This window comes from Hyperolius riggenbachi, chromosome 2, assembly GCF_040937935.1.
Source record: "Hyperolius riggenbachi isolate aHypRig1 chromosome 2, aHypRig1.pri, whole genome shotgun sequence".
Taxonomy (NCBI): domain Eukaryota; kingdom Metazoa; phylum Chordata; class Amphibia; order Anura; family Hyperoliidae; genus Hyperolius; species Hyperolius riggenbachi.
The window spans coordinates 301,580,324-301,606,537 of NC_090647.1; the positions used below are offsets into that span (position 1 = coordinate 301,580,324).

Consider the following 26,214-nt stretch of genomic DNA (forward strand, 5'->3'; position numbering starts at 1 on the left):
GGAATAACGTTTGTTCAGCCCTTTCACTAACATTTTCCAGCCCCCTTGCTGGTGGTGGAGACTCACAGTGCCATGGCCGGTTAGCTCAGTTGGTTAGAGCGTGGTGCTAATAACGCCAAGGTCGCGGGTTCGATCCCCGTACGGGCCACAGGTGTGCGCTTAGACTTTTCACTCTGCCTGTCTGGGCACTGTGAAAGCAGTCGTTGCTTCTGCACTGGAGATCACTGACCCTCTTTCCATCAGTTGACTCTGCTAAAGGCAGCGAGCCCTCTGTACACCCAGGACGGTTGTCATGGTTTCAAGGAGATGAAATCACACTCCCCCCTCATTGGAAATGTCCTTTTACATGGCATGCAAAAACAGTTACCTACTTTGCATACAACTTTGCCAACTGCTTTTTCTTTCCCAGCAATACTGCTGCTCTCCTTTCAGCTGTATGGAAATACCGTTGCTTGTCTTTTGCACCTAACACAAAATTGAAACACAATCTATTTCACAGAATAACCTCTACCCAAAAGCAAAACCAAACAAACCCTAGAGGCCACATTCAGGACAGAATGTGGCCTCGGTGACCGTTAGGAAAGGTAGTGAGCAAAAAGATCATTTCAGGATTTATGGAAACAAATCACTACTAGTTGTAATTGGCTACTGGATTCCAGCCTGGCTACATGGAAAGCACTACTGCCCTACTTCTGTGACTGAAGATACAGTTTAAAGGAAACCTGAACTGGAAAGACTGTGGGAGGTGCTTTTGAAGAGTAGCCTTTGAATTTGCTAGTTGGTTGGTTTTGTCCATCTCTGTGTTCTTGAGATGACAAAGCCCAGGGGTATCCTCGTTAGTATAGTGGTCAGTATCCCCGCCTGTCACGCGGGAGACCGGGGTTCAATTCCCCGACGGGGAGGCAGCTTTTGCTTCTTAAACTTTGTTTATCTCCATGTGTCTAGCCTAGGAATAACGTTTGTTCAGCCCTTTCACTAACATTTTCCAGCCCCCTTGCTGGTGGTGGAGACTCACAGTGCCATGGCCGGTTAGCTCAGTTGGTTAGAGCGTGGTGCTAATAACGCCAAGGTTGCGGGTTCGATCCCCGTACGGGCCAAAGGTGTGCGCTTAGACTTTTCACTCTGCCTGTCTGGGCACTGTGAAAGCAGTCGTTGCTTCTGCACTGGAGATCACTGACCCTCTTTCCATCAGTTGACTCTGCTAAAGGCAGCGAGCCCTCTGTACACCCAGGACGGTTGTCATGGTTTCAAGGAGATGAAATCACACTCCCCCCTCATTGGAAATGTCCTTTTACATGGCATGCAAAAACAGTTACCTACTTTGCATACAACTTTGCCAACTGCTTTTTCTTTCCCAGCAATACTGCTGCTCTCCTTTCAGCTGTATGGAAATACCGTTGCTTGTCTTTTGCACCTAACACAAAATTGAAACACAATCTATTTCACAGAATAACCTCTACCCAAAAGCAAAACCAAACAAACCCTAGAGGCCACATTCAGGACAGAATGTGGCCTCGGTGACCGTTAGGAAAGGTAGTGAGCAAAAAGATCATTTCAGGATTTATGGAAACAAATCACTACTAGTTGTAATTGGCTACTGGATTCCAGCCTGGCTACATGGAAAGCACTACTGCCCTACTTCTGTGACTGAAGATACAGTTTAAAGGAAACCTGAACTGGAAAGACTGTGGGAGGTGCTTTTGAAGAGTAGCCTTTGAATTTGCTAGTTGGTTGGTTTTGTCCATCTCTGTGTTCTTGAGAGGACAAAGCCCAGGGTTATCCTCGTTAGTATAGTGGTCAGTATCCCCGCCTGTCACGCGGGAGACCGGGGTTCAATTCCCCGACGGGGAGGCAGCTTTCGCTTCTTAAACTTTGTTTATCTCCATGTGTCTAGCCTAGGAATAACGTTTGTTCAGCCCTTTCACTAACATTTTCCAGCCCCCTTGCTGGTGGTGGAGACTAGTGTTGGGCGAACAGTGTTCGCCACTGTTCGGGTTCTGCAGAACATCACCCTGTTCGGGTGATGTTCGAGTTCGGCCGAACACCTGACGGTGCTCGGCCAAACCGTTCGGCCATATGGCCGAACTAAGAGCGCATGGCCGAACGTTCCCCGAACGTTCGGCTAGCGCTGTGATTGGCCGAACGGGTCACGTGGTTCGGACCCGAACGCGCTCTGATTGGCCGAACTGTCACGTGGTTCGGGTAAATAAATACCCGAACCACGTCATATCTCCGCCATTTGTCTGTGGGTTTAGCTTTGGGTAGGCAGGCAGGGTAGTTCGCGCTCCAGCCACGCTAGCCAGGGTCCCCCCCAGTCATTGTGTGTCGCTGCTGGGAATAGTAGTACACCGCTCGCTCAGCATTCTGTTTACTGCCACTCTGTGTACCTCGCTCAGCCACACTATATAGCATTCTGTTTACTGCCACTCTGTGTCTGCTGGGAATAGTAGTACACCGCTTGCTCAGCCACACTATATAGCATTCTGTTTACTGCCACTCTGTGTACCTCGCTCAGCCACACTATATAGCATTCTGTTTACTGCCACTCTGTGTCTGCTGGGAATAGTGGTACACCGCTCGCTCAGCCACACTATATAGCATTCTGTTCACTGTTCTGTGTCTGCTTGGAATAGTGGTACACCGCTCGTTCAGCCACACTATATAGCATTCTGTGTACTGTTCTGTGTCTGCTGGGAACAGTAGTACACCGCTCGTTCAGCCACACTATATAGCATTCTGTGTACTGTTCTGTGTCTGCTGGGAACAGTAGTACACCGCTCGCTCAGCCACACTATATAGCATTCTGTTCACTGTTCTGTGTCTGCTGGGAATAGTGGTACACCGCTCGCTCAGCCACACTATATAGCATTCTGTTCACTGTTCTGTGTCTGCTGGGAATAGTGGTACACCGCTCGCTCAGCCACACTATATAGCATTCTGTTTACTGTTCTGTGTCTGCTGGGAACAGTAGTACACCGCTCGCTCAGCCAGAGTATATAGCATTGTGTTTACTGCCACTCTGTGTACACCGCTCAGCCAGACTATATACCATTGTTTACTGACACTCTGTGTACACCACTCAGCCACACTATATACCATTGTTTACTGACACTCTGTGTACACCGCTCAGCCAGACTATATACCATTGTTTACTGCCACTCTGATTCTGCTGGGAACAGTAGTACACCGCTCGCTCAGCCAGACTATATACCATTGTTTACTGACACTCTGTGTACACCGCTCAGCCAGACTATATACCATTGTTTACTGACACTCTGTGTACACCACTCAGCCACACTATATACCATTGTTTACTGACACTCTGTGTACACCGCTCAGCCAGACTATATACCATTGTTTACTGCCACTCTGATTCTGCTGGGAACAGTAGTACACCGCTCGCTCAGCCAGACTATATACCATTGTTTACTGACACTATATAGCAGACTATATAGCATTGTGTGTACACCGCTCAGCCAGACTATATGCCATTGTTTACTGACACTCTGTGTACACCGCTCAGCCAGACTATATACCATTGTTTACTGACACTCTGTGTACACCGCTCAGCCAGACTATATACCATTGTTTACTGCCACTCTGATTCTGCTGGGAACAGTAGTACACCGCTCGCTCAGCCAGACTATATACCATTGTTTACTGACACTCTGTGTACACCGCTCAGCCAGACTATATACCATTGTTTACTGCCACTCTGATTCTGCTGGGAACAGTAGTACACCGCTCGCTCAGCCAGACTATATACCATTGTTTACTGACACTATATAGCAGACTATATAGCATTGTGTGTACACCGCTCAGCCAGACTATATACCATTGTTTACTGACACTCTGTGTACACCGCTCAGCCAGACTATATACCATTGTTTACTGCCACTCTGATTCTGCTGGGAACAGTAGTACACCGCTCGCTCAGCCAGACTATATAGCATTGTGTTTACTGCCACTCTGTGTACACCGCTCAGCCACACTATATAGCATTGCGTACTCTGCCAGTCAGTGTGTATATTGCTGGGATCAGTAATACTCCACTCACCGTCAACCACTATATGAGCTCAACATGAGTTCCCCAGAGACCTCCGCTGTGAGCAGCACTCCCAACAACAGCAACAGCCAACGCCCCACGCAAGCTATAACATCCACCCCAGCAGCCAGTGGTCAGCAGCAGCCCTCCCCGGAGGAGAACGTTGTGTCCATCAGTCCGTCGCCAGAGCGATTAATGAGGGCTGCCATTGAGGAGATGATGGGGCCTGATGTGGAGGAGGAGGTCTGGCTCAGGCCAGCATCCCAAGTTAATGTTGAGGACGATGAGGGGTCTGTGTCTGGGGATGTTGGGGTGGCAGAGGTGGTGGGTGGGTCAGACTCAGGAGAAGAGTTGTATGATGAGGATGATGATCGGGACCATCTGTATGTGCCTCAGAGTCCGACCCCGGAAAACATGTTGTATCGTGTGTTTAGGTACTAAAATCTGCGTTCCCTCCCAGTAGTGTTGGGCGAACAGTGTTTGCCACTGTTTGGGTTCTGCAGAACATCACCCTGTTCGGGGTGACTATATAGCAGACTATATAGCATTGTGTTTAATGCCACTCTGTGTACACGGCTCAGCCACACTATATAGCATTGTGTTTACTTCCACTCTGTGTCTGCTGGGAACAGTAGTACACCGCTCACCCGCCACTGTATAGCATTGTGCTCTGTGTCACTGCTGACAATAGTGGTACACCGCTCACCCACCACTGTATAGCATTTCTGTACTGCCACTGTACTGCTGCCAGTCAGCGTGTACTTTAAGGATAAGTGAAATGAGGAAGAAATCCGGTGAAAGAGGGAGGGGCAAGGGAAGAGGTGTTTCCCCTGACGGTTCACGTACAGGCCACAGGGGAGCACCCAAGAAAACCCACTCAATACTGCCCATGTTGTCCAGGACAACAACCCTCACAGATCCAAAAGAACAGGACCAGATAATTACTTGGATGACCTCTCAAGCGTCCAGCAGTGGGTTAAGCAGCACCAGCACATCACGCACGAGGTCCGAGTCCTCAGCCAGTTAAAGTCTGGGCTTTCTTTGAAGACTGCACTGAGGATGTTACCATGGCGATTTGCAAGGTGTGCAAGACCCGCCTGAGCAGGGGGAAAAGTATTAACAACCTCTCCACCACCAGCATGAGCCGCCACATTCTATCCAAACATCCCACTCTGTGGGCAAACGCGGCAGGACAGGGTACCACCAGCAACACTGCCTCCCTTGGGTTCACCAGACTCACCACCAGACCCGCCTCAGCAGCAGCAGTAGCCCAGCCATTGCGTGGTTCACAACATTCACAAACATCAGACGATGCTGACACTGTCACTTTCCGGACTAGTGCTCTTGAGGTCTCCCAGTGTTCATCAAACACAACAACCAACAGCCCTTCGGTGTGCAGCGCTACGGTTGAGTTGTCTGTTTCTGAGATGTTTGAGCACAAGAGGAAATTGCCAGCAAATGACCCCCGGGCCGTGGCAGTAACAGCCAGCCAGCATAGCCAAGCTTCTGGCCTGCGAAATGCTGCCATATCGAGTGGTGGAGACAAACAGCTTCAAGGGCATGATGTCAGTGGCCATCCCACGTTACGTGGTTCCCAGCCGCTACCACTTTGCGCGCTCTGCAGTGCCTGAGTTGCATGAGCACGTGGTCAGCTAAATAACCCGAAGCTTGAAGAATGCCGTTGCCTGCAAGGTTCACCTCACCACTGACACCTGGACGAGTGCGTTCGGCCAGGGTCGATACATCTCCCTTACCGCGCACTGGGTGAACCTTGTGGAGCCTGGCAGCGATTCCTCACCTGCTACGGCGCGGGTGTTGCCCACGCCGCAAACAGCTGGATAACAACAGCAGCACCTACCTCTCTGACTCCTTCTCCTCCAACGCATCTCAAAGCTGTACCTCATCCGGAAATGCTAACCCAGCACCAGCAGCAGTAGGATCGTGGAAGCAGTGCAGCACAGCTGTTGGCATGCGTCAGCAAGCGTTGCTGAAGCTGATCTGCCTTGGGGATAAGCAGCACACAGGGGAGGAAATTTGGAGGGGAATAAAGGAACAGACGGATTTGTGGCTGGCACCGCTGGACCTGAAACCGGGCATGAAGCTAGACACCTGGCACGAACTGGCAATGTACGCAATAGAGGTGCTGGCTTGCCCGGCAGCCAGCGTTATGTCGGAACGCTGTTTCAGTGCTGCCGGAGGCATCATCACAGATCGGCGTATCCGCCTCTCCACAGAAAATGCAGACCGTCTGACTCAAATTAAAATGAATCAATCCTGGATTGGAAACGACTACGCAACACTCCTGGACCCCAACCAAGTAACATGACCGATGAACATCTGGGATGGTTTAGCGTTTCCGGTCCCTGTTTATTGAACCTCTCATCTGTATTACATTTATGACTGCATGGCGGCAAAAAGCATTGCTGCTATATCCGCACGCTTTTTGTCCTCATGCAAGGCCTGGGTTGTTGTGTCTCACAAAGCGTGGCCTTCTCCTCCTGCGCCTCCTCCTGTTCCATCACGTGTGCTGCTGCTGCTGCTGGGTTACCGTTGCCGCGTGGTCCCTGTTTATTGAACCTCTTATCTTTATTACATTTATGACTACATGGCGGTACAAAGCATGCTATCCGCACGCTTTTTGTCCTCATGCAAGGCCTGGGTTGTTGTGTCTCACAAAGCGTGGCCTTCTCCTCCTGCGCCTCCTCCTGTTCCATCACGTGTGCTGCTGCTGCTGCTGCTGCTGGGTTAGCGTTGCCGCGTGGTCCCTGTTTATTGAACCTCTTATCTTTATTACATTTATGACTACATGGCGGTACAAAGCATGCTATCCGCACGCTTTTTGTCCTCATGCAAGGCCTGGGTTGTTGTGTCTCACAAAGCGTGGCCTTCTCCTCCTGCGCCTCCTCCTGTTCCATCACGTGTGCTGCTGCTGGGTTAGCGTTGCCGCGTGGTCCCTGTTTATTGAACCACTTATCTTTATTACATTTATGACTGCATGGTGGTACAAAGCATGCTATCCGCACGCTTCTTGTCCTCATGCAAGGCCTGGGTTGTTGTGTCTCAAAGCGTGGCCTTCTCCTCCTGCGCCACCCTCCTCCTGTTCCATCACGTGTGCTGCTGCTGGGTTAGCATTACCGGTCCCTTTTCCTGGAACCTCTTATATGTATTACATTTATGACTGCATGCCGACAAAAAGCATGTTACCTGTGCAAAGAAAACAGACATTTCCCGCATTTAAAAGACAGTTTTCCCTTTGAAACTTTAAAATCGATTTTCTCAAAAACTATAAGCTCTTTTTGCTAAATTTTTTTTTCCTCTTGTACCCACTCCCAAGGTGCACATACCCTGTAAATTTGGGGTATGTAGCATATAAGGAGGCTTTACAAAGCACAAAAGTTCGGGTCCCCATTGACTTCCATTATGTTCGGAGTTCGGGTCGAACACCCGAACATCGCGGCCATGTTCGGCCTGTTCGGCCCGAACCCGAACATCTAGATGTTCGCCCAACACTAGTGGAGACTCACAGTGCCATGGCCGGTTACTCAGTTGGTTAGAGCGTGGTGCTAATAATGCCAAGGTCGCGGGTTTGATCCCCGTATGGGCCACAGGTGTGCGCTTAGACTTTTCACTCTGCCTGTCTGGGCACTGTGAAAGCAGTCGTTGCTTCTGCACTGGAGATCACTGACCCTCTTTCCATCAGTTGACTCTGCTAAAGGCAGCGAGCCCTCTGTACACCCAGGACTGTTGTCATGGTTTCAAGGAGATGAAATCGCACTCCCCCCTCATTGGAAATGTCCTTTTACATGGCATGCAAAAACAGTTACCTACTTTGCATACAACTTTGCCAACTGCTTTTTCTTTCCCAGCAATACTGCTGCTCTCCTTTCAGCTGTATGGAAATACCGTTGCTTGTCTTTTGCACCTAACACAAAATTGAAACACAATCTATTTCACAGAATAACCTCTACCCAAAAGCAAAACCAAACAAACCCTAGAGGCCACATTCAGGACAGAATGTGGCCTCGGTGACTGTTAGGAAAGGTAGTGAGCAAAAAGATCATTTCAGGATTTATGGAAACAAATCACTACTAGTTGTAATTGGCTACTGGATTCCAGCCTGGCTACATGGAAAGCACTACTGCCCTACTTCTGTGACTGAAGATACAGTTTAAAGGAAACCTGAACTGGAAAGACTGTGGGAGGTGCTTTTGAAGAGTAGCCTTTGAATTTGCTAGTTGGTTGGTTTTGTCCATCTCTGTGTTCTTGAGAGGACAAAGCCCAGGGTTATCCTCGTTAGTATAGTGGTCAGTATCCCCGCCTGTCACGTGGGAGACCGGGGTTCAATTCCCCGACGGGGAGGCAGCTTTTGCTTCTTAAACTTTGTTTATCTCCATGTGTCTAGCCTAGGAATAACATTTGTTCAGCCCTTTCACTAACATTTTCCAGCCCCCTTGCTGGTGGTGGAGACTCACAGTGCCATGGCCGGTTAGCTCAGTTGGTTAGAGCGTGGTGCTAATAACGCCAAGGTCGCGGGTTCGATCCCCGTACGGGCCACAGGTGTGCGCTTAGACTTTTCACTCTGCCTGTCTGGGCACTGTGAAAGCAGTCGTTGCTTCTGCACTGGAGATCACTGACCCTCTTTCCATCAGTTGACTCTGCTAAAGGCAGCGAGCCCTCTGTACACCCAGGACTGTTGTCATGGTTTCAAGGAGATGAAATCGCACTCCCCCCTCATTGGAAATGTCCTTTTACATGGCATGCAAAAACAGTTACCTACTTTGCATACAACTTTGCCAACTGCTTTTTCTTTCCCAGCAATACTGCTGCTCTCCTTTCAGCTGTATGGAAATACCGTTGCTTGTCTTTTGCGCCTAACACAAAATTGAAACACAATCTATTTCACAGAATAACCTCTACCCAAAAGCAAAACCAAACAAACCCTAGAGGCCACATTCAGGACAGAATGTGGCCTCGGTGACCGTTAGGAAAGGTAGTGAGCAAAAAGATCATTTCAGGATTTATGGAAACAAATCACTACTAGTTGTAATTGGCTACTGGATTCCAGCCTGGCTACATGGAAAGCACTACTGCCCTACTTCTGTGACTGAAGATACAGTTTAAAGGAAACCTGAACTGGAAAGACTGTGGGAGGTGCTTTTGAAGAGTAGCCTTTGAATTTGCTAGTTGGTTGGTTTTGTCCATCTCTGTGTTCTTGAGAGGACAAAGCCCAGGGGTATCCTCGTTAGTATAGTGGTCAGTATCCCCGCCTGTCACGCGGGAGACCGGGGTTCAATTCCCCGACGGGGAGGCAGCTTTTGCTTCTTAAACTTTGTTTATCTCCATGTGTCTAGCCTAGGAATAACGTTTGTTCAGCCCTTTCACTAACATTTTCCAGCCCCCTTGCTGGTGGTGGAGACTCACAGTGCCATGGCCGGTTAGCTCAGTTGGTTAGAGCGTGGTGCTAATAACGCCAAGGTCGCGGGTTCGATCCCCGTACGGGCCACAGGTGTGCGCTTAGACTTTTCACTCTGCCTGTCTGGGCACTGTGAAAGCAGTCATTGCTTCTGCACTGGAGATCACTGGCCCTCTTTCCATCAGTTGACTCTGCTAAAGGCAGCGAGCCCTCTGTACACCCAGGACTGTTGTCATGGTTTCAAGGAGATGAAATCGCACTCCCCCCTCATTGGAAATGTCCTTTTACATGGCATGCAAAAACAGTTACCTACTTTGCATACAACTTTGCCAACTGCTTTTTCTTTCCCAGCAATACTGCTGCTCTCCTTTCAGCTGTATGGAAATACCGTTGCTTGTCTTTTGCACCTAACACAAAATTGAAACACAATCTATTTCACAGAATAACCTCTACCCAAAAGCAAAACCAAACAAACCCTAGAGGCCACATTCAGGACAGAATGTGGCCTCGGTGACCGTTAGGAAAGGTAGTGAGCAAAAAGATCATTTCAGGATTTATGGAAACAAATCACTACTAGTTGTAATTGGCTACTGGATTCCAGCCTGGCTACATGGAAAGCACTACTGCCCTACTTCTGTGACTGAAGATACAGTTTAAAGGAAACCTGAACTGGAAAGACTGTGGGAGGTGCTTTTGAAGAGTAGCCTTTGAATTTGCTAGTTGGTTGGTTTTGTCCATCTCTGTGTTCTTGAGAGGACAAAGCCCAGGGGTATCCTCGTTAGTATAGTGGTCAGTATCCCCGCCTGTCACGCGGGAGACCGGGGTTCAATTCCCCGACGGGGAGGCAGCTTTTGCTTCTTAAACTTTGTTTATCTCCATGTGTCTAGCCTAGGAATAACGTTTGTTCAGCCCTTTCACTAACATTTTCCAGCCCCCTTGCTGGTGGTGGAGACTCACAGTGCCATGGCCGGTTAGCTCAGTTGGTTAGAGCGTGGTGCTAATAACGCCAAGGTCGCGGGTTCGATCCCCGTACGGGCCACAGGTGTGCGCTTAGACTTTTCACTCTGCCTGTCTGGGCACTGTGAAAGCAGTCGTTGCTTCTGCACTGGAGATCACTGACCCTCTTTCCATCAGTTGACTCTGCTAAAGGCAGCGAGCCCTCTGTACACCCAGGACTGTTGTCATGGTTTCAAGGAGATGAAATCGCACTCCCCCCTCATTGGAAATGTCCTTTTACATGGCATGCAAAAACAGTTACCTACTTTGCATACAACTTTGCCAACTGCTTTTTCTTTCCCAGCAATACTGCTGCTCTCCTTTCAGCTGTATGGAAATACCGTTGCTTGTCTTTTGCGCCTAACACAAAATTGAAACACAATCTATTTCACAGAATAACCTCTACCCAAAAGCAAAACCAAACAAACCCTAGAGGCCACATTCAGGACAGAATGTGGCCTCGGTGACCGTTAGGAAAGGTAGTGAGCAAAAAGATCATTTCAGGATTTATGGAAACAAATCACTACTAGTTGTAATTGGCTACTGGATTCCAGCCTGGCTACATGGAAAGCACTACTGCCCTACTTCTGTGACTGAAGATACAGTTTAAAGGAAACCTGAACTGGAAAGACTGTGGGAGGTGCTTTTGAAGAGTAGCCTTTGAATTTGCTAGTTGGTTGGTTTTGTCCATCTCTGTGTTCTTGAGAGGACAAAGCCCAGGGGTATCCTCGTTAGTATAGTGGTCAGTATCCCCGCCTGTCACGCGGGAGACCGGGGTTCAATTCCCCGACGGGGAGGCAGCTTTTGCTTCTTAAACTTTGTTTATCTCCATGTGTCTAGCCTAGGAATAACGTTTGTTCAGCCCTTTCACTAACATTTTCCAGCCCCCTTGCTGGTGGTGGAGACTCACAGTGCCATGGCCGGTTAGCTCAGTTGGTTAGAGCGTGGTGCTAATAACGCCAAGGTCGCGGGTTTGATCCCCGTACGGGCCACAGGTGTGCGCTTAGACTTTTCACTCTGCCTGTCTGGGCACTGTGAAAGCAGTCATTGCTTCTGCACTGGAGATCACTGGCCCTCTTTCCATCAGTTGACTCTGCTAAAGGCAGCGAGCCCTCTGTACACCCAGGACTGTTGTCATGGTTTCAAGGAGATGAAATCGCACTCCCCCCTCATTGGAAATGTCCTTTTACATGGCATGCAAAAACAGTTACCTACTTTGCATACAACTTTGCCAACTGCTTTTTCTTTCCAAGCAATACTGCTGCTCTCCTTTCAGCTGTATGGAAATACCGTTGCTTGTCTTTTGCACCTAACACAAAATTGAAACACAATCTATTTCACAGAATAACCTCTACCCAAAAGCAAAACCAAACAAACCCTAGAGGCCACATTCAGGACAGAATGTGGCCTCGGTGACCGTTAGGAAAGGTAGTGAGCAAAAAGATCATTTCAGGATTTATGGAAACAAATCACTACTAGTTGTAATTGGCTACTGGATTCCAGCCTGGCTACATGGAAAGCACTACTGCCCTACTTCTGTGACTGAAGATACAGTTTAAAGGAAACCTGAACTGGAAAGACTGTGGGAGGTGCTTTTGAAGAGTAGCCTTTGAATTTGCTAGTTGGTTGGTTTTGTCCATCTCTGTGTTCTTGAGAGGACAAAGCCCAGGGGTATCCTCGTTAGTATAGTGGTCAGTATCCCCGCCTGTCACGCGGGAGACCGGGGTTCAATTCCCCGACGGGGAGGCAGCTTTTGCTTCTTAAACTTTGTTTATCTCCATGTGTCTAGCCTAGGAATAACGTTTGTTCAGCCCTTTCACTAACATTTTCCAGCCCCCTTGCTAGTGGTGGAGACTCACAGTGCCATGGCCGGTTAGCTCAGTTGGTTAGAGCGTGGTGCTAATAACGCCAAGGTCGCGGGTTCGATCCCCGTACGGGCCACAGGTGTGCGCTTAGACTTTTCACTCTGCCTGTCTGGGCACTGTGAAAGCAGTCGTTGCTTCTGCACTGGAGATCACTGACCCTCTTTCCATCAGTTGACTCTGCTAAAGGCAGCGAGCCCTCTGTACACCCAGGACTGTTGTCATGGTTTCAAGGAGATGAAATCGCACTCCCCCCTCATTGGAAATGTCCTTTTACATGGCATGCAAAAACAGTTACCTACTTTGCATACAACTTTGCCAACTGCTTTTTCTTTCCCAGCAATACTGCTGCTCTCCTTTCAGCTGTATGGAAATACCGTTGCTTGTCTTTTGCGCCTAACACAAAATTGAAACACAATCTATTTCACAGAATAACCTCTACCCAAAAGCAAAACCAAACAAACCCTAGAGGCCACATTCAGGACAGAATGTGGCCTCGGTGACCGTTAGGAAAGGTAGTGAGCAAAAAGATCATTTCAGGATTTATGGAAACAAATCACTACTAGTTGTAATTGGCTACTGGATTCCAGCCTGGCTACATGGAAAGCACTACTGCCCTACTTCTGTGACTGAAGATACAGTTTAAAGGAAACCTGAACTGGAAAGACTGTGGGAGGTGCTTTTGAAGAGTAGCCTTTGAATTTGCTAGTTGGTTGGTTTTGTCCATCTCTGTGTTCTTGAGAGGACAAAGCCCAGGGGTATCCTCGTTAGTATAGTGGTCAGTATCCCCGCCTGTCACGCGGGAGACCGGGGTTCAATTCCCCGACGGGGAGGCAGCTTTTGCTTCTTAAACTTTGTTTATCTCCATGTGTCTAGCCTAGGAATAACGTTTGTTCAGCCCTTTCACTAACATTTTCCAGCCCCCTTGCTGGTGGTGGAGACTCACAGTGCCATGGCCGGTTAGCTCAGTTGGTTAGAGCGTGGTGCTAATAACGCCAAGGTCGCGGGTTCGATCCCCGTACGGGCCACAGGTGTGCGCTTAGACTTTTCACTCTGCCTGTCTGGGCACTGTGAAAGCAGTCATTGCTTCTGCACTGGAGATCACTGGCCCTCTTTCCATCAGTTGACTCTGCTAAAGGCAGCGAGCCCTCTGTACACCCAGGACTGTTGTCATGGTTTCAAGGAGATGAAATCGCACTCCCCCCTCATTGGAAATGTCCTTTTACATGGCATGCAAAAACAGTTACCTACTTTGCATACAACTTTGCCAACTGCTTTTTCTTTCCAAGCAATACTGCTGCTCTCCTTTCAGCTGTATGGAAATACCGTTGCTTGTCTTTTGCACCTAACACAAAATTGAAACACAATCTATTTCACAGAATAACCTCTACCCAAAAGCAAAACCAAACAAACCCTAGAGGCCACATTCAGGACAGAATGTGGCCTCGGTGACCGTTAGGAAAGGTAGTGAGCAAAAAGATCATTTCAGGATTTATGGAAACAAATCACTACTAGTTGTAATTGGCTACTGGATTCCAGCCTGGCTACATGGAAAGCACTACTGCCCTACTTCTGTGACTGAAGATACAGTTTAAAGGAAACCTGAACTGGAAAGACTGTGGGAGGTGCTTTTGAAGAGTAGCCTTTGAATTTGCTAGTTGGTTGGTTTTGTCCATCTCTGTGTTCTTGAGAGGACAAAGCCCAGGGGTATCCTCGTTAGTATAGTGGTCAGTATCCCCGCCTGTCACGCGGGAGACCGGGGTTCAATTCCCCGACGGGGAGGCAGCTTTTGCTTCTTAAACTTTGTTTATCTCCATGTGTCTAGCCTAGGAATAACGTTTGTTCAGCCCTTTCACTAACATTTTCCAGCCCCCTTGCTAGTGGTGGAGACTCACAGTGCCATGGCCGGTTAGCTCAGTTGGTTAGAGCGTGGTGCTAATAACGCCAAGGTCGCGGGTTCGATCCCCGTACGGGCCACAGGTGTGCGCTTAGACTTTTCACTCTGCCTGTCTGGGCACTGTGAAAGCAGTCGTTGCTTCTGCACTGGAGATCACTGACCCTCTTTCCATCAGTTGACTCTGCTAAAGGCAGCGAGCCCTCTGTACACCCAGGACTGTTGTCATGGTTTCAAGGAGATGAAATCGCACTCCCCCCTCATTGGAAATGTCCTTTTACATGGCATGCAAAAACAGTTACCTACTTTGCATACAACTTTGCCAACTGCTTTTTCTTTCCCAGCAATACTGCTGCTCTCCTTTCAGCTGTATGGAAATACCGTTGCTTGTCTTTTGCGCCTAACACAAAATTGAAACACAATCTATTTCACAGAATAACCTCTACCCAAAAGCAAAACCAAACAAACCCTAGAGGCCACATTCAGGACAGAATGTGGCCTCGGTGACCGTTAGGAAAGGTAGTGAGCAAAAAGATCATTTCAGGATTTATGGAAACAAATCACTACTAGTTGTAATTGGCTACTGGATTCCAGCCTGGCTACATGGAAAGCACTACTGCCCTACTTCTGTGACTGAAGATACAGTTTAAAGGAAACCTGAACTGGAAAGACTGTGGGAGGTGCTTTTGAAGAGTAGCCTTTGAATTTGCTAGTTGGTTGGTTTTGTCCATCTCTGTGTTCTTGAGAGGACAAAGCCCAGGGGTATCCTCGTTAGTATAGTGGTCAGTATCCCCGCCTGTCACGCGGGAGACCGGGGTTCAATTCCCCGACGGGGAGGCAGCTTTTGCTTCTTAAACTTTGTTTATCTCCATGTGTCTAGCCTAGGAATAACGTTTGTTCAGCCCTTTCACTAACATTTTCCAGCCCCCTTGCTGGTGGTGGAGACTCACAGTGCCATGGCCGGTTAGCTCAGTTGGTTAGAGCGTGGTGCTAATAACGCCAAGGTCGTGGGTTCGATCCCCGTACGGGCCACAGGTGTGCGCTTAGACTTTTCACTCTGCCTGTCTGGGCACTGTGAAAGCAGTCGTTGCTTCTGCACTGGAGATCACTGACCCTCTTTCCATCAGTTGACTCTGCTAAAGGCAGCGAGCCCTCTGTACACCCAGGACTGTTGTCATGGTTTCAAGGAGATGAAATCGCACTCCCCCCTCATTGGAAATGTCCTTTTACATGGCATGCAAAAACAGTTACCTACTTTGCATACAACTTTGCCAACTGCTTTTTCTTTCCCAGCAATACTGCTGCTCTCCTTTCAGCTGTATGGAAATACCGTTGCTTGTCTTTTGCGCCTAACACAAAATTGAAACACAATCTATTTCACAGAATAACCTCTACCCAAAAGCAAAACCAAACAAACCCTAGAGGCCACATTCAGGACAGAATGTGGCCTCGGTGACCGTTAGGAAAGGTAGTGAGCAAAAAGATCATTTCAGGATTTATGGAAACAAATCACTACTAGTTGTAATTGGCTACTGGATTCCAGCCTGGCTACATGGAAAGCACTACTGCCCTACTTCTGTGACTGAAGATACAGTTTAAAGGAAACCTGAACTGGAAAGACTGTGGGAGGTGCTTTTGAAGAGTAGCCTTTGAATTTGCTAGTTGGTTGGTTTTGTCCATCTCTGTGTTCTTGAGAGGACAAAGCCCAGGGGTATCCTCGTTAGTATAGTGGTCAGTATCCCCGCCTGTCACGCGGGAGACCGGGGTTCAATTCCCCGACGGGGAGGCAGCTTTTGCTTCTTAAACTTTGTTTATCTCCATGTGTCTAGCCTAGGAATAACGTTTGTTCAGCCCTTTCACTAACATTTTCCAGCCCCCTTGCTGGTGGTGGAGACTCACAGTGCCATGGCCGGTTAGCTCAGTTGGTTAGAGCGTGGTGCTAATAACGCCAAGGTCGCGGGTTCGATCCCCGTACGGGCCACAGGTGTGCGCTTAGACTTTTCACTCTGCCTGTCTGGGCACTGTGAAAGCAGTCATTGCTTCTGCACTGGAGATCACTGGCCCTCTTTCCATCAGTTGACTCTGCTAAAGGCAGCGAGCCCTCTGTACACCCAGGACTGTTGTCATGGTTTCAAGGAGATGAAATCGCACTCCCCCCTCATTGGAAATGTCCTTTTACATGGCATGCAAAAACAGTTACCTACTTTGCATACAACTTTGCCAACTGCTTTTTCTTTCCCAGCAATACTGCTGCTCTCCTTTCAGCTGTATGGAAATACCGTTGCTTGTCTTTTGCACCTAACACAAAATTGAAACACAATCTATTTCACAGAATAACCTCTACCCAAAAGCAAAACCAAACAAACCCTAGAGGCCACATTCAGGACAGAATGTGGCCTCGGTGACCGTTAGGAAAGGTAGTGAGCAAAAAGATCATTTCAGGATTTATGGAAACAAATCACTACTAGTTGTAATTGGCTACTGGATTCCAGCCTGGCTACATGGAAAGCACTACTGCCCTACTTCTGTGACTGAAGATACAGTTTAAAGGAAACCTGAACTGGAAAGACTGTGGGAGGTGCTTTTGAAGAGTAGCCTTTGAATTTGCTAGTTGGTTGGTTTTGTCCATCTCTGTGTTCTTGAGAGGACAAAGCCCAGGGGTATCCTCGTTAGTATAGTGGTCAGTATCCCCGCCTGTCACGCGGGAGACCGGGGTTCAATTCCCCGACGGGGAGGCAGCTTTTGCTTCTTAAACTTTGTTTATCTCCATGTGTCTAGCCTAGGAATAACGTTTGTTCAGCCCTTTCACTAACATTTTCCAGCCCCCTTGCTGGTGGTGGAGACTCACAGTGCCATGGCCGGTTAGCTCAGTTGGTTAGAGCGTGGTGCTAATAACGCCAAGGTCGCGGGTTCGATCCCCGTACGGGCCACAGGTGTGCGCTTAGACTTTTCACTCTGCCTGTCTGGGCACTGTGAAAGCAGTCATTGCTTCTGCACTGGAGATCACTGGCCCTCTTTCCATCAGTTGACTCTGCTAAAGGCAGCGAGCCCTCTGTACACCCAGGACTGTTGTCATGGTTTCAAGGAGATGAAATCGCACTCCCCCCTCATTGGAAATGTCCTTTTACATGGCATGCAAAAACAGTTACCTACTTTGCATACAACTTTGCCAACTGCTTTTTCTTTCCCAGCAATACTGCTGCTCTCCTTTCAGCTGTATGGAAATACCGTTGCTTGTCTTTTGCACCTAACACAAAATTGAAACACAATCTATTTCACAGAATAACCTCTACCCAAAAGCAAAACCAAACAAACCCTAGAGGCCACATTCAGGACAGAATGTGGCCTCGGTGACCGTTAGGAAAGGTAGTGAGCAAAAAGATCATTTCAGGATTTATGGAAACAAATCACTACTAGTTGTAATTGGCTACTGGATTCCAGCCTGGCTACATGGAAAGCACTACTGCCCTACTTCTGTGACTGAAGATACAGTTTAAAGGAAACCTGAACTGGAAAGACTGTGGGAGGTGCTTTTGAAGAGTAGCCTTTGAATTTGCTAGTTGGTTGGTTTTGTCCATCTCTGTGTTCTTGAGAGGACAAAGCCCAGGGTTATCCTCGTTAGTATAGTGGTCAGTATCCCCGCCTGTCACGCGGGAGACCGGGGTTCAATTCCCCGACGGGGAGGCAGCTTTTGCTTCTTAAACTTTGTTTATCTCCATGTGTCTAGCCTAGGAATAACGTTTGTTCAGCCCTTTCACTAACATTTTCCAGCCCCCTTGCTGGTGGTGGAGACTCACAGTGCCATGGCCGGTTACTCAGTTGGTTAGAGCGTGGTGCTAATAATGCCAAGGTCGCGGGTTTGATCCCCGTATGGGCCACAGGTGTGCGCTTAGACTTTTCACTCTGCCTGTCTGGGCACTGTGAAAGCAGTCGTTGCTTCTGCACTGGAGATCACTGACCCTCTTTCCATCAGTTGACTCTGCTAAAGGCAGCGAGCCCTCTGTACACCCAGGACTGTTGCCATGGTTTCAAGGAGATTAAATCGCACTCCCCCCTCATTGGAAATGTCCTTTTACATGGCATGCAAAAACAGTTACCTACTTTGCATACAACTTTGCCAACTGCTTTTTCTTTCCCAGCAATACTGCTGCTCTCCTTTCAGCTGTATGGAAATACCGTTGCTTGTCTTTTGCACCTAACACAAAATTGAAACACAATCTATTTCACAGAATAACCTCTACCCAAAAGCAAAACCAAACAAACCCTAGAGGCCACATTCAGGACAGAATGTGGCCTCGGTGACTGTTAGGAAAGGTAGTGAGCAAAAAGATCATTTCAGGATTTATGGAAACAAATCACTACTAGTTGTAATTGGCTACTGGATTCCAGCCTGGCTACATGGAAAGCACTACTGCCCTACTTCTGTGACTGAAGATACAGTTTAAAGGAAACCTGAACTGGAAAGACTGTGGGAGGTGCTTTTGAAGAGTAGCCTTTGAATTTGCTAGTTGGTTGGTTTTGTCCATCTCTGTGTTCTTGAGAGGACAAAGCCCAGGGTTATCCTCGTTAGTATAGTGGTCAGTATCCCCGCCTGTCACGCGGGAGACCGGGGTTCAATTCCCCGACGGGGAGGCAGCTTTTGCTTCTTAAACTTTGTTTATCTCCATGTGTCTAGCCTAGGAATAACGTTTGTTCAGCCCTTTCACTAACATTTTCCAGCCCCCTTGCTGGTGGTGGAGACTCACAGTGCCATGGCCGGTTAGCTCAGTTGGTTAGAGCGTGGTGCTAATAACGCCAAGGTCGCGGGTTCGATCCCCGTACGGGCCACAGGTGTGCGCTTAGACTTTTCACTCTGCCTGTCTGGGCACTGTGAAAGCAGTCGTTGCTTCTGCACTGGAGATCACTGACCCTCTTTCCATCAGTTGACTCTGCTAAAGGCAGCGAGCCCTCTGTACACCCAGGACTGTTGTCATGGTTTCAAGGAGATGAAATCGCACTCCCCCCTCATTGGAAATGTCCTTTTACATGGCATGCAAAAACAGTTACCTACTTTGCATACAACTTTGCCAACTGCTTTTTCTTTCCCAGCAATACTGCTGCTCTCCTTTCAGCTGTATGGAAATACCGTTGCTTGTCTTTTGCGCCTAACACAAAATTGAAACACAATCTATTTCACAGAATAACCTCTACCCAAAAGCAAAACCAAACAAACCCTAGAGGCCACATTCAGGACAGAATGTGGCCTCGGTGACCGTTAGGAAAGGTAGTGAGCAAAAAGATCATTTCAGGATTTATGGAAACAAATCACTACTAGTTGTAATTGGCTACTGGATTCCAGCCTGGCTACATGGAAAGCACTACTGCCCTACTTCTGTGACTGAAGATACAGTTTAAAGGAAACCTGAACTGGAAAGACTGTGGGAGGTGCTTTTGAAGAGTAGCCTTTGAATTTGCTAGTTGGTTGGTTTTGTCCATCTCTGTGTTCTTGAGAGGACAAAGCCCAGGGGTATCCTCGTTAGTATAGTGGTCAGTATCCCCGCCTGTCACGCGGGAGACCGGGGTTCAATTCCCCGACGGGGAGGCAGCTTTTGCTTCTTAAACTTTGTTTATCTCCATGTGTCTAGCCTAGGAATAACGTTTGTTCAGCCCTTTCACTAACATTTTCCAGCCCCCTTGCTGGTGGTGGAGACTCACAGTGCCATGGCCGGTTAGCTCAGTTGGTTAGAGCGTGGTGCTAATAACGCCAAGGTCGCGGGTTCGATCCCCGTACGGGCCACAGGTGTGCGCTTAGACTTTTCACTCTGCCTGTCTGGGCACTGTGAAAGCAGTCGTTGCTTCTGCACTGGAGATCACTGACCCTCTTTCCATCAGTTGACTCTGCTAAAGGCAGCGAGCCCTCTGTACACCCAGGACGGTTGTCATGGTTTCAAGGAGATGAAATCACACTCCCCCCTCATTGGAAATGTCCTTTTACATGGCATGCAAAAACAGTTACCTACTTTGCATACAACTTTGCCAACTGCTTTTTCTTTCCCAGCAATACTGCTGCTCTCCTTTCAGCTGTATGGAAATACCGTTGCTTGTCTTTTGCACCTAACACAAAATTGAAACACAATCTATTTCACAGAATAACCTCTACCCAAAAGCAAAACCAAACAAACCCTAGAGGCCACATTCAGGACAGAATGTGGCCTCGGTGACCGTTAGGAAAGGTAGTGAGCAAAAAGATCATTTCAGGATTTATGGAAACAAATCACTACTAGTTGTAATTGGCTACTGGATTCCAGCCTGGCTACATGGAAAGCACTACTGCCCTACTTCTGTGACTGAAGATACAGTTTAAAGGAAACCTGAACTGGAAAGACTGTGGGAGGTGCTTTTGAAGAGTAGCCTTTGAATTTGCTAGTTGGTTGGTTTTGTCCATCTCTGTGTTCTTGAGATGACAAAGCCCAGGGGTATCCTCGTTAGTATAGTGGTCAGTATCCCCGCCTGTCACGCGGGAGACCGGGGTTCAATTCCCCGACGGGGAGGCAGCTTTTGCTTCTTAAACTTTGTTTATCTCCATGTGTCTAGCCTAGGAATAACGTTTGTTCAGCCCTTTCACTAACATTTTCCAGCCCCCTTGCTGGTGGTGGAGACTCACAGTGCCATGGCCGGTTAGCTCAGTTGGTTAGAGCGTGGTGCTAATAACGCCAAGGTTGCGGGTTCGATCCCCGTACGGGCCAAAGGTGTGCGCTTAGACTTTTCACTCTGCCTGTCTGGGCACTGTGAAAGCAGTCGTTGCTTCTGCACTGGAGATCACTGACCCTCTTTCCATCAGTTGACTCTGCTAAAGGCAGCGAGCCCTCTGTACACCCAGGACTGTTGCCATGGTTTCAAGGAGATTAAATCGCACTCCCCCCTCATTGGAAATGTCCTTTTACATGGCATGCAAAAACAGTTACCTACTTTGCATACAACTTTGCCAACTGCTTTTTCTTTCCCAGCAATACTGCTGCTCTCCTTTCAGCTGTATGGAAATACCGTTGCTTGTCTTTTGCACCTAACACAAAATTGAAACACAATCTATTTCACAGAATAACCTCTACCCAAAAGCAAAACCAAACAAACCCTAGAGGCCACATTCAGGACAGAATGTGGCCTCGGTGACTGTTAGGAAAGGTAGTGAGCAAAAAGATCATTTCAGGATTTATGGAAACAAATCACTACTAGTTGTAATTGGCTACTGGATTCCAGCCTGGCTACATGGAAAGCACTACTGCCCTACTTCTGTGACTGAAGATACAGTTTAAAGGAAACCTGAACTGGAAAGACTGTGGGAGGTGCTTTTGAAGAGTAGCCTTTGAATTTGCTAGTTGGTTGGTTTTGTCCATCTCTGTGTTCTTGAGAGGACAAAGCCCAGGGTTATCCTCGTTAGTATAGTGGTCAGTATCCCTGCCTGTCACGCGGGAGACCGGGGTTCAATTCCCCGACGGGGAGGCAGCTTTTGCTTCTTAAACTTTGTTTATCTCCATGTGTCTAGCCTAGGAATAACATTTGTTCAGCCCTTTCACTAACATTTTCCAGCCCCCTTGCTGGTGGTGGAGACTCACAGTGCCATGGCCGGTTAGCTCAGTTGGTTAGAGCGTGGTGCTAATAACGCCAAGGTCGCGGGTTCGATCCCCGTACGGGCCACAGGTGTGTGCTTAGACTTTTCACTCTGCCTGTCTGGGCACTGTGAAAGCAGTCGTTGCTTCTGCACTGGAGATCACTGACCCTCTTTCCATCAGTTGACTCTGCTAAAGGCAGCGAGCCCTCTGTACACCCAGGACTGTTGTCATGGTTTCAAGGAGATGAAATCGCACTCCCCCCTCATTGGAAATGTCCTTTTACTTGGCATGCAAAAACAGTTACCTACTTTGCATACAACTTTGCCAACTGCTTTTTCTTTCCCAGCAATACTGCTGCTCTCCTTTCAGCTGTATGGAAATACCGTTGCTTGTCTTTTGCGCCTAACACAAAATTGAAACACAATCTATTTCACAGAATAACCTCTACCCAAAAGCAAAACCAAACAAACCCTAGAGGCCACATTCAGGACAGAATGTGGCCTCGGTGACCGTTAGGAAAGGTAGTGAGCAAAAAGATCATTTCAGGATTTATGGAAACAAATCACTACTAGTTGTAATTGGCTACTGGATTCCAGCCTGGCTACATGGAAAGCACTACTGCCCTACTTCTGTGACTGAAGATACAGTTTAAAGGAAACCTGAACTGGAAAGACTGTGGGAGGTGCTTTTGAAGAGTAGCCTTTGAATTTGCTAGTTGGTTGGTTTTGTCCATCTCTGTGTTCTTGAGAGGACAAAGCCCAGGGGTATCCTCGTTAGTATAGTGGTCAGTATCCCCGCCTGTCACGTGGGAGACCGGGGTTCAATTCCCCGACGGGGAGGCAGCTTTTGCTTCTTAAACTTTGTTTATCTCCATGTGTCTAGCCTAGGAATAACGTTTGTTCAGCCCTTTCACTAACATTTTCCAGCCCCCTTGCTGGTGGTGGAGACTCACAGTGCCATGGCCGGTTAGCTCAGTTGGTTAGAGCGTGGTGCTAATAACGCCAAGGTCGCGGGTTCGATCCCCGTACGGGCCACAGGTGTGCGCTTAGACTTTTCACTCTGCCTGTCTGGGCACTGTGAAAGCAGTCGTTGCTTCTGCACTGGAGATCACTGACCCTCTTTCCATCAGTTGACTCTGCTAAAGGCAGCGAGCCCTCTGTACACCCAGGACGGTTGTCATGGTTTCAAGGAGATGAAATCACACTCCCCCCTCATTGGAAATGTCCTTTTACATGGCATGCAAAAACAGTTACCTACTTTGCATACAACTTTGCCAACTGCTTTTTCTTTCCCAGCAATACTGCTGCTCTCCTTTCAGCTGTATGGAAATACCGTTGCTTGTCTTTTGCACCTAACACAAAATTGAAACACAATCTATTTCACAGAATAACCTCTACCCAAAAGCAAAACCAAACAAACCCTAGAGGCCACATTCAGGACAGAATGTGGCCTCGGTGACCGTTAGGAAAGGTAGTGAGCAAAAAGATCATTTCAGGATTTATGGAAACAAATCACTACTAGTTGTAATTGGCTACTGGATTCCAGCCTGGCTACATGGAAAGCACTACTGCCCTACTTCTGTGACTGAAGATACAGTTTAAAGGAAACCTGAACTGGAAAGACTGTGGGAGGTGCTTTTGAAGAGTAGCCTTTGAATTTGCTAGTTGGTTGGTTTTGTCCATCTCTGTGTTCTTGAGAGGACAAAGCCCAGGGTTATCCTCGTTAGTATAGTGGTCAGTATCCCCGCCTGTCACGCGGGAGACCGGGGTTCAATTCCCCGACGGGGAGGCAGCTTTTGCTTCTTAAACTTTGTTTATCTCCATGTGTCTAGCCTAGGAATAACGTTTGTTCAGCCCTTTCACTAACATTTTCCAGCCCCCTTGCTGGTGGTGGAGACTCACAGTGCCATGGCCGGTTAGCTCAGTTGGTTAGAGCGTGGTGCTAATAACGCCAAGGTCGCGGGTTCGATCCCCGTACGGGCCACAGGTGTGCGCTTAGACTTTTCACTCTGCCTGTCTGGGCACTGTGAAAGCAGTCGTTGCTTCTGCACTGGAGATCACTGACCCTCTTTCCATCAGTTGACTCTGCTAAAGGCAGCGAGCCCTCTGTACACCCAGGACTGTTGTCATGGTTTCAAGGAGATGAAATCGCACTCCCCCCTCATTGGAAATGTCCTTTTACATGGCATGCAAAAACAGTTACCTACTTTGCATACAACTTTGCCAACTGCTTTTTCTTTCCCAGCAATACTGCTGCTCTCCTTTCAGCTGTATGGAAATACCGTTGCTTGTCTTTTGCGCCTAACACAAAATTGAAACACAATCTATTTCACAGAATAACCTCTACCCAAAAGCAAAACCAAACAAACCCTAGAGGCCACATTCAGGACAGAATGTGGCCTCGGTGACCGTTAGGAAAGGTAGTGAGCAAAAAGATCATTTCAGGATTTATGGAAACAAATCACTACTAGTTGTAATTGGCTACTGGATTCCAGCCTGGCTACATGGAAAGCACTACTGCCCTACTTCTGTGACTGAAGATACAGTTTAAAGGAAACCTGAACTGGAAAGACTGTGGGAGGTGCTTTTGAAGAGTAGCCTTTGAATTTGCTAGTTGGTTGGTTTTGTCCATCTCTGTGTTCTTGAGAGGACAAAGCCCAGGGGTATCCTCGTTAGTATAGTGGTCAGTATCCCCGCCTGTCACGCGGGAGACCGGGGTTCAATTCCCCGACGGGGAGGCAGCTTTTGCTTCTTAAACTTTGTTTATCTCCATGTGTCTAGCCTAGGAATAACGTTTGTTCAGCCCTTTCACTAACATTTTCCAGCCCCCTTGCTGGTGGTGGAGACTCACAGTGCCATGGCCGGTTAGCTCAGTTGGTTAGAGCGTGGTGCTAATAACGCCAAGGTCGCGGGTTCGATCCCCGTACGGGCCACAGGTGTGCGCTTAGACTTTTCACTCTGCCTGTCTGGGCACTGTGAAAGCAGTCGTTGCTTCTGCACTGGAGATCACTGACCCTCTTTCCATCAGTTGACTCTGCTAAAGGCAGCGAGCCCTCTGTACACCCAGGACGGTTGTCATGGTTTCAAGGAGATGAAATCACACTCCCCCCTCATTGGAAATGTCCTTTTACATGGCATGCAAAAACAGTTACCTACTTTGCATACAACTTTGCCAACTGCTTTTTCTTTCCCAGCAATACTGCTGCTCTCCTTTCAGCTGTATGGAAATACCGTTGCTTGTCTTTTGCACCTAACACAAAATTGAAACACAATCTATTTCACAGAATAACCTCTACCCAAAAGCAAAACCAAACAAACCCTAGAGGCCACATTCAGGACAGAATGTGGCCTCGGTGACCGTTAGGAAAGGTAGTGAGCAAAAAGATCATTTCAGGATTTATGGAAACAAATCACTACTAGTTGTAATTGGCTACTGGATTCCAGCCTGGCTACATGGAAAGCACTACTGCCCTACTTCTGTGACTGAAGATACAGTTTAAAGGAAACCTGAACTGGAAAGACTGTGGGAGGTGCTTTTGAAGAGTAGCCTTTGAATTTGCTAGTTGGTTGGTTTTGTCCATCTCTGTGTTCTTGAGATGACAAAGCCCAGGGATATCCTCGTTAGTATAGTGGTCAGTATCCCCGCCTTTCACGCGGGAGACCGGGGTTCAATTCCCCGACGGGGAGGCAGCTTTTGCTTCTTAAACTTTGTTTATCTCCATGTGTCTAGCCTAGGAATAACGTTTGTTCAGCCCTTTCACTAACATTTTCCAGCCCCCTTGCTGGTGGTGGAGACTCACAGTGCCATGGCCGGTTAGCTCAGTTGGTTAGAGCGTGGTGCTAATAACGCCAAGGTTGCGGGTTCGATCCCCGTACGGGCCAAAGGTGTGCGCTTAGACTTTTCACTCTGCCTGTCTGGGCACTGTGAAAGCAGTCGTTGCTTCTGCACTGGAGATCACTGACCCTCTTTCCATCAGTTGACTCTGCTAAAGGCAGCGAGCCCTCTGTACACCCAGGACGGTTGTCATGGTTTCAAGGAGATGAAATCACACTCCCCCCTCATTGGAAATGTCCTTTTACATGGCATGCAAAAACAGTTACCTACTTTGCATACAACTTTGCCAACTGCTTTTTCTTTCCCAGCAATACTGCTGCTCTCCTTTCAGCTGTATGGAAATACCGTTGCTTGTCTTTTGCACCTAACACAAAATTGAAACACAATCTATTTCACAGAATAACCTCTACCCAAAAGCAAAACCAAACAAACCCTAGAGGCCACATTCAGGACAGAATGTGGCCTCGGTGACCGTTAGGAAAGGTAGTGAGCAAAAAGATCATTTCAGGATTTATGGAAACAAATCACTACTAGTTGTAATTGGCTACTGGATTCCAGCCTGGCTACATGGAAAGCACTAC

General features: G+C 48.0%; 41 non-coding genes across 41 annotated transcripts; all 41 read left to right on the forward strand.

The window, feature by feature from the left end:
• The first annotated feature begins 74 nt into the window (after positions 1-74).
• TRNAI-AAU (transfer RNA isoleucine (anticodon AAU)) lies at positions 75-148 on the forward strand. The gene has a single exon. It is a non-coding gene; the product is annotated as a tRNA-Ile (tRNA).
• Positions 149-830: 682 nt separating this feature from the next.
• TRNAD-GUC (transfer RNA aspartic acid (anticodon GUC)) lies at positions 831-902 on the forward strand. The gene has a single exon. It is a non-coding gene; the product is annotated as a tRNA-Asp (tRNA).
• A 121-nt stretch (positions 903-1,023) lies between these two features.
• Positions 1,024-1,097, forward strand: TRNAI-AAU (transfer RNA isoleucine (anticodon AAU)). Its single transcript has one exon. It is a non-coding gene; the product is annotated as a tRNA-Ile (tRNA).
• A 682-nt stretch (positions 1,098-1,779) lies between these two features.
• On the forward strand, positions 1,780-1,851 carry TRNAD-GUC (transfer RNA aspartic acid (anticodon GUC)). Its single transcript has one exon. It is a non-coding gene; the product is annotated as a tRNA-Asp (tRNA).
• A 6,481-nt stretch (positions 1,852-8,332) lies between these two features.
• Positions 8,333-8,404, forward strand: TRNAD-GUC (transfer RNA aspartic acid (anticodon GUC)). Its single transcript has one exon. It is a non-coding gene; the product is annotated as a tRNA-Asp (tRNA).
• Positions 8,405-8,525: 121 nt separating this feature from the next.
• Positions 8,526-8,599, forward strand: TRNAI-AAU (transfer RNA isoleucine (anticodon AAU)). Its single transcript has one exon. It is a non-coding gene; the product is annotated as a tRNA-Ile (tRNA).
• A 682-nt stretch (positions 8,600-9,281) lies between these two features.
• TRNAD-GUC (transfer RNA aspartic acid (anticodon GUC)) lies at positions 9,282-9,353 on the forward strand. Its single transcript has one exon. It is a non-coding gene; the product is annotated as a tRNA-Asp (tRNA).
• Positions 9,354-9,474: 121 nt separating this feature from the next.
• On the forward strand, positions 9,475-9,548 carry TRNAI-AAU (transfer RNA isoleucine (anticodon AAU)). The gene has a single exon. It is a non-coding gene; the product is annotated as a tRNA-Ile (tRNA).
• Positions 9,549-10,230: 682 nt separating this feature from the next.
• Positions 10,231-10,302, forward strand: TRNAD-GUC (transfer RNA aspartic acid (anticodon GUC)). Its single transcript has one exon. It is a non-coding gene; the product is annotated as a tRNA-Asp (tRNA).
• A 121-nt stretch (positions 10,303-10,423) lies between these two features.
• On the forward strand, positions 10,424-10,497 carry TRNAI-AAU (transfer RNA isoleucine (anticodon AAU)). Its single transcript has one exon. It is a non-coding gene; the product is annotated as a tRNA-Ile (tRNA).
• A 682-nt stretch (positions 10,498-11,179) lies between these two features.
• TRNAD-GUC (transfer RNA aspartic acid (anticodon GUC)) lies at positions 11,180-11,251 on the forward strand. The gene has a single exon. It is a non-coding gene; the product is annotated as a tRNA-Asp (tRNA).
• A 121-nt stretch (positions 11,252-11,372) lies between these two features.
• TRNAI-AAU (transfer RNA isoleucine (anticodon AAU)) lies at positions 11,373-11,446 on the forward strand. Its single transcript has one exon. It is a non-coding gene; the product is annotated as a tRNA-Ile (tRNA).
• Positions 11,447-12,128: 682 nt separating this feature from the next.
• On the forward strand, positions 12,129-12,200 carry TRNAD-GUC (transfer RNA aspartic acid (anticodon GUC)). The gene has a single exon. It is a non-coding gene; the product is annotated as a tRNA-Asp (tRNA).
• Positions 12,201-12,321: 121 nt separating this feature from the next.
• TRNAI-AAU (transfer RNA isoleucine (anticodon AAU)) lies at positions 12,322-12,395 on the forward strand. Its single transcript has one exon. It is a non-coding gene; the product is annotated as a tRNA-Ile (tRNA).
• A 682-nt stretch (positions 12,396-13,077) lies between these two features.
• Positions 13,078-13,149, forward strand: TRNAD-GUC (transfer RNA aspartic acid (anticodon GUC)). Its single transcript has one exon. It is a non-coding gene; the product is annotated as a tRNA-Asp (tRNA).
• A 121-nt stretch (positions 13,150-13,270) lies between these two features.
• On the forward strand, positions 13,271-13,344 carry TRNAI-AAU (transfer RNA isoleucine (anticodon AAU)). The gene has a single exon. It is a non-coding gene; the product is annotated as a tRNA-Ile (tRNA).
• A 682-nt stretch (positions 13,345-14,026) lies between these two features.
• On the forward strand, positions 14,027-14,098 carry TRNAD-GUC (transfer RNA aspartic acid (anticodon GUC)). Its single transcript has one exon. It is a non-coding gene; the product is annotated as a tRNA-Asp (tRNA).
• A 121-nt stretch (positions 14,099-14,219) lies between these two features.
• Positions 14,220-14,293, forward strand: TRNAI-AAU (transfer RNA isoleucine (anticodon AAU)). Its single transcript has one exon. It is a non-coding gene; the product is annotated as a tRNA-Ile (tRNA).
• A 682-nt stretch (positions 14,294-14,975) lies between these two features.
• Positions 14,976-15,047, forward strand: TRNAD-GUC (transfer RNA aspartic acid (anticodon GUC)). The gene has a single exon. It is a non-coding gene; the product is annotated as a tRNA-Asp (tRNA).
• Positions 15,048-15,168: 121 nt separating this feature from the next.
• Positions 15,169-15,242, forward strand: TRNAI-AAU (transfer RNA isoleucine (anticodon AAU)). The gene has a single exon. It is a non-coding gene; the product is annotated as a tRNA-Ile (tRNA).
• Positions 15,243-15,924: 682 nt separating this feature from the next.
• Positions 15,925-15,996, forward strand: TRNAD-GUC (transfer RNA aspartic acid (anticodon GUC)). The gene has a single exon. It is a non-coding gene; the product is annotated as a tRNA-Asp (tRNA).
• A 121-nt stretch (positions 15,997-16,117) lies between these two features.
• Positions 16,118-16,191, forward strand: TRNAI-AAU (transfer RNA isoleucine (anticodon AAU)). The gene has a single exon. It is a non-coding gene; the product is annotated as a tRNA-Ile (tRNA).
• Positions 16,192-16,873: 682 nt separating this feature from the next.
• TRNAD-GUC (transfer RNA aspartic acid (anticodon GUC)) lies at positions 16,874-16,945 on the forward strand. The gene has a single exon. It is a non-coding gene; the product is annotated as a tRNA-Asp (tRNA).
• A 121-nt stretch (positions 16,946-17,066) lies between these two features.
• On the forward strand, positions 17,067-17,140 carry TRNAI-AAU (transfer RNA isoleucine (anticodon AAU)). Its single transcript has one exon. It is a non-coding gene; the product is annotated as a tRNA-Ile (tRNA).
• A 682-nt stretch (positions 17,141-17,822) lies between these two features.
• On the forward strand, positions 17,823-17,894 carry TRNAD-GUC (transfer RNA aspartic acid (anticodon GUC)). Its single transcript has one exon. It is a non-coding gene; the product is annotated as a tRNA-Asp (tRNA).
• Positions 17,895-18,770: 876 nt separating this feature from the next.
• On the forward strand, positions 18,771-18,842 carry TRNAD-GUC (transfer RNA aspartic acid (anticodon GUC)). Its single transcript has one exon. It is a non-coding gene; the product is annotated as a tRNA-Asp (tRNA).
• A 121-nt stretch (positions 18,843-18,963) lies between these two features.
• TRNAI-AAU (transfer RNA isoleucine (anticodon AAU)) lies at positions 18,964-19,037 on the forward strand. The gene has a single exon. It is a non-coding gene; the product is annotated as a tRNA-Ile (tRNA).
• A 682-nt stretch (positions 19,038-19,719) lies between these two features.
• TRNAD-GUC (transfer RNA aspartic acid (anticodon GUC)) lies at positions 19,720-19,791 on the forward strand. Its single transcript has one exon. It is a non-coding gene; the product is annotated as a tRNA-Asp (tRNA).
• Positions 19,792-19,912: 121 nt separating this feature from the next.
• On the forward strand, positions 19,913-19,986 carry TRNAI-AAU (transfer RNA isoleucine (anticodon AAU)). Its single transcript has one exon. It is a non-coding gene; the product is annotated as a tRNA-Ile (tRNA).
• Positions 19,987-20,668: 682 nt separating this feature from the next.
• Positions 20,669-20,740, forward strand: TRNAD-GUC (transfer RNA aspartic acid (anticodon GUC)). Its single transcript has one exon. It is a non-coding gene; the product is annotated as a tRNA-Asp (tRNA).
• Positions 20,741-20,861: 121 nt separating this feature from the next.
• TRNAI-AAU (transfer RNA isoleucine (anticodon AAU)) lies at positions 20,862-20,935 on the forward strand. The gene has a single exon. It is a non-coding gene; the product is annotated as a tRNA-Ile (tRNA).
• A 682-nt stretch (positions 20,936-21,617) lies between these two features.
• On the forward strand, positions 21,618-21,689 carry TRNAD-GUC (transfer RNA aspartic acid (anticodon GUC)). Its single transcript has one exon. It is a non-coding gene; the product is annotated as a tRNA-Asp (tRNA).
• A 121-nt stretch (positions 21,690-21,810) lies between these two features.
• TRNAI-AAU (transfer RNA isoleucine (anticodon AAU)) lies at positions 21,811-21,884 on the forward strand. Its single transcript has one exon. It is a non-coding gene; the product is annotated as a tRNA-Ile (tRNA).
• Positions 21,885-22,566: 682 nt separating this feature from the next.
• On the forward strand, positions 22,567-22,638 carry TRNAD-GUC (transfer RNA aspartic acid (anticodon GUC)). The gene has a single exon. It is a non-coding gene; the product is annotated as a tRNA-Asp (tRNA).
• Positions 22,639-22,759: 121 nt separating this feature from the next.
• Positions 22,760-22,833, forward strand: TRNAI-AAU (transfer RNA isoleucine (anticodon AAU)). Its single transcript has one exon. It is a non-coding gene; the product is annotated as a tRNA-Ile (tRNA).
• A 682-nt stretch (positions 22,834-23,515) lies between these two features.
• TRNAD-GUC (transfer RNA aspartic acid (anticodon GUC)) lies at positions 23,516-23,587 on the forward strand. Its single transcript has one exon. It is a non-coding gene; the product is annotated as a tRNA-Asp (tRNA).
• Positions 23,588-23,708: 121 nt separating this feature from the next.
• On the forward strand, positions 23,709-23,782 carry TRNAI-AAU (transfer RNA isoleucine (anticodon AAU)). Its single transcript has one exon. It is a non-coding gene; the product is annotated as a tRNA-Ile (tRNA).
• Positions 23,783-24,464: 682 nt separating this feature from the next.
• Positions 24,465-24,536, forward strand: TRNAD-GUC (transfer RNA aspartic acid (anticodon GUC)). Its single transcript has one exon. It is a non-coding gene; the product is annotated as a tRNA-Asp (tRNA).
• A 121-nt stretch (positions 24,537-24,657) lies between these two features.
• TRNAI-AAU (transfer RNA isoleucine (anticodon AAU)) lies at positions 24,658-24,731 on the forward strand. Its single transcript has one exon. It is a non-coding gene; the product is annotated as a tRNA-Ile (tRNA).
• A 682-nt stretch (positions 24,732-25,413) lies between these two features.
• Positions 25,414-25,485, forward strand: TRNAE-UUC (transfer RNA glutamic acid (anticodon UUC)). Its single transcript has one exon. It is a non-coding gene; the product is annotated as a tRNA-Glu (tRNA).
• Positions 25,486-25,606: 121 nt separating this feature from the next.
• On the forward strand, positions 25,607-25,680 carry TRNAI-AAU (transfer RNA isoleucine (anticodon AAU)). The gene has a single exon. It is a non-coding gene; the product is annotated as a tRNA-Ile (tRNA).
• The last annotated feature ends 534 nt before the right edge of the window (positions 25,681-26,214 follow it).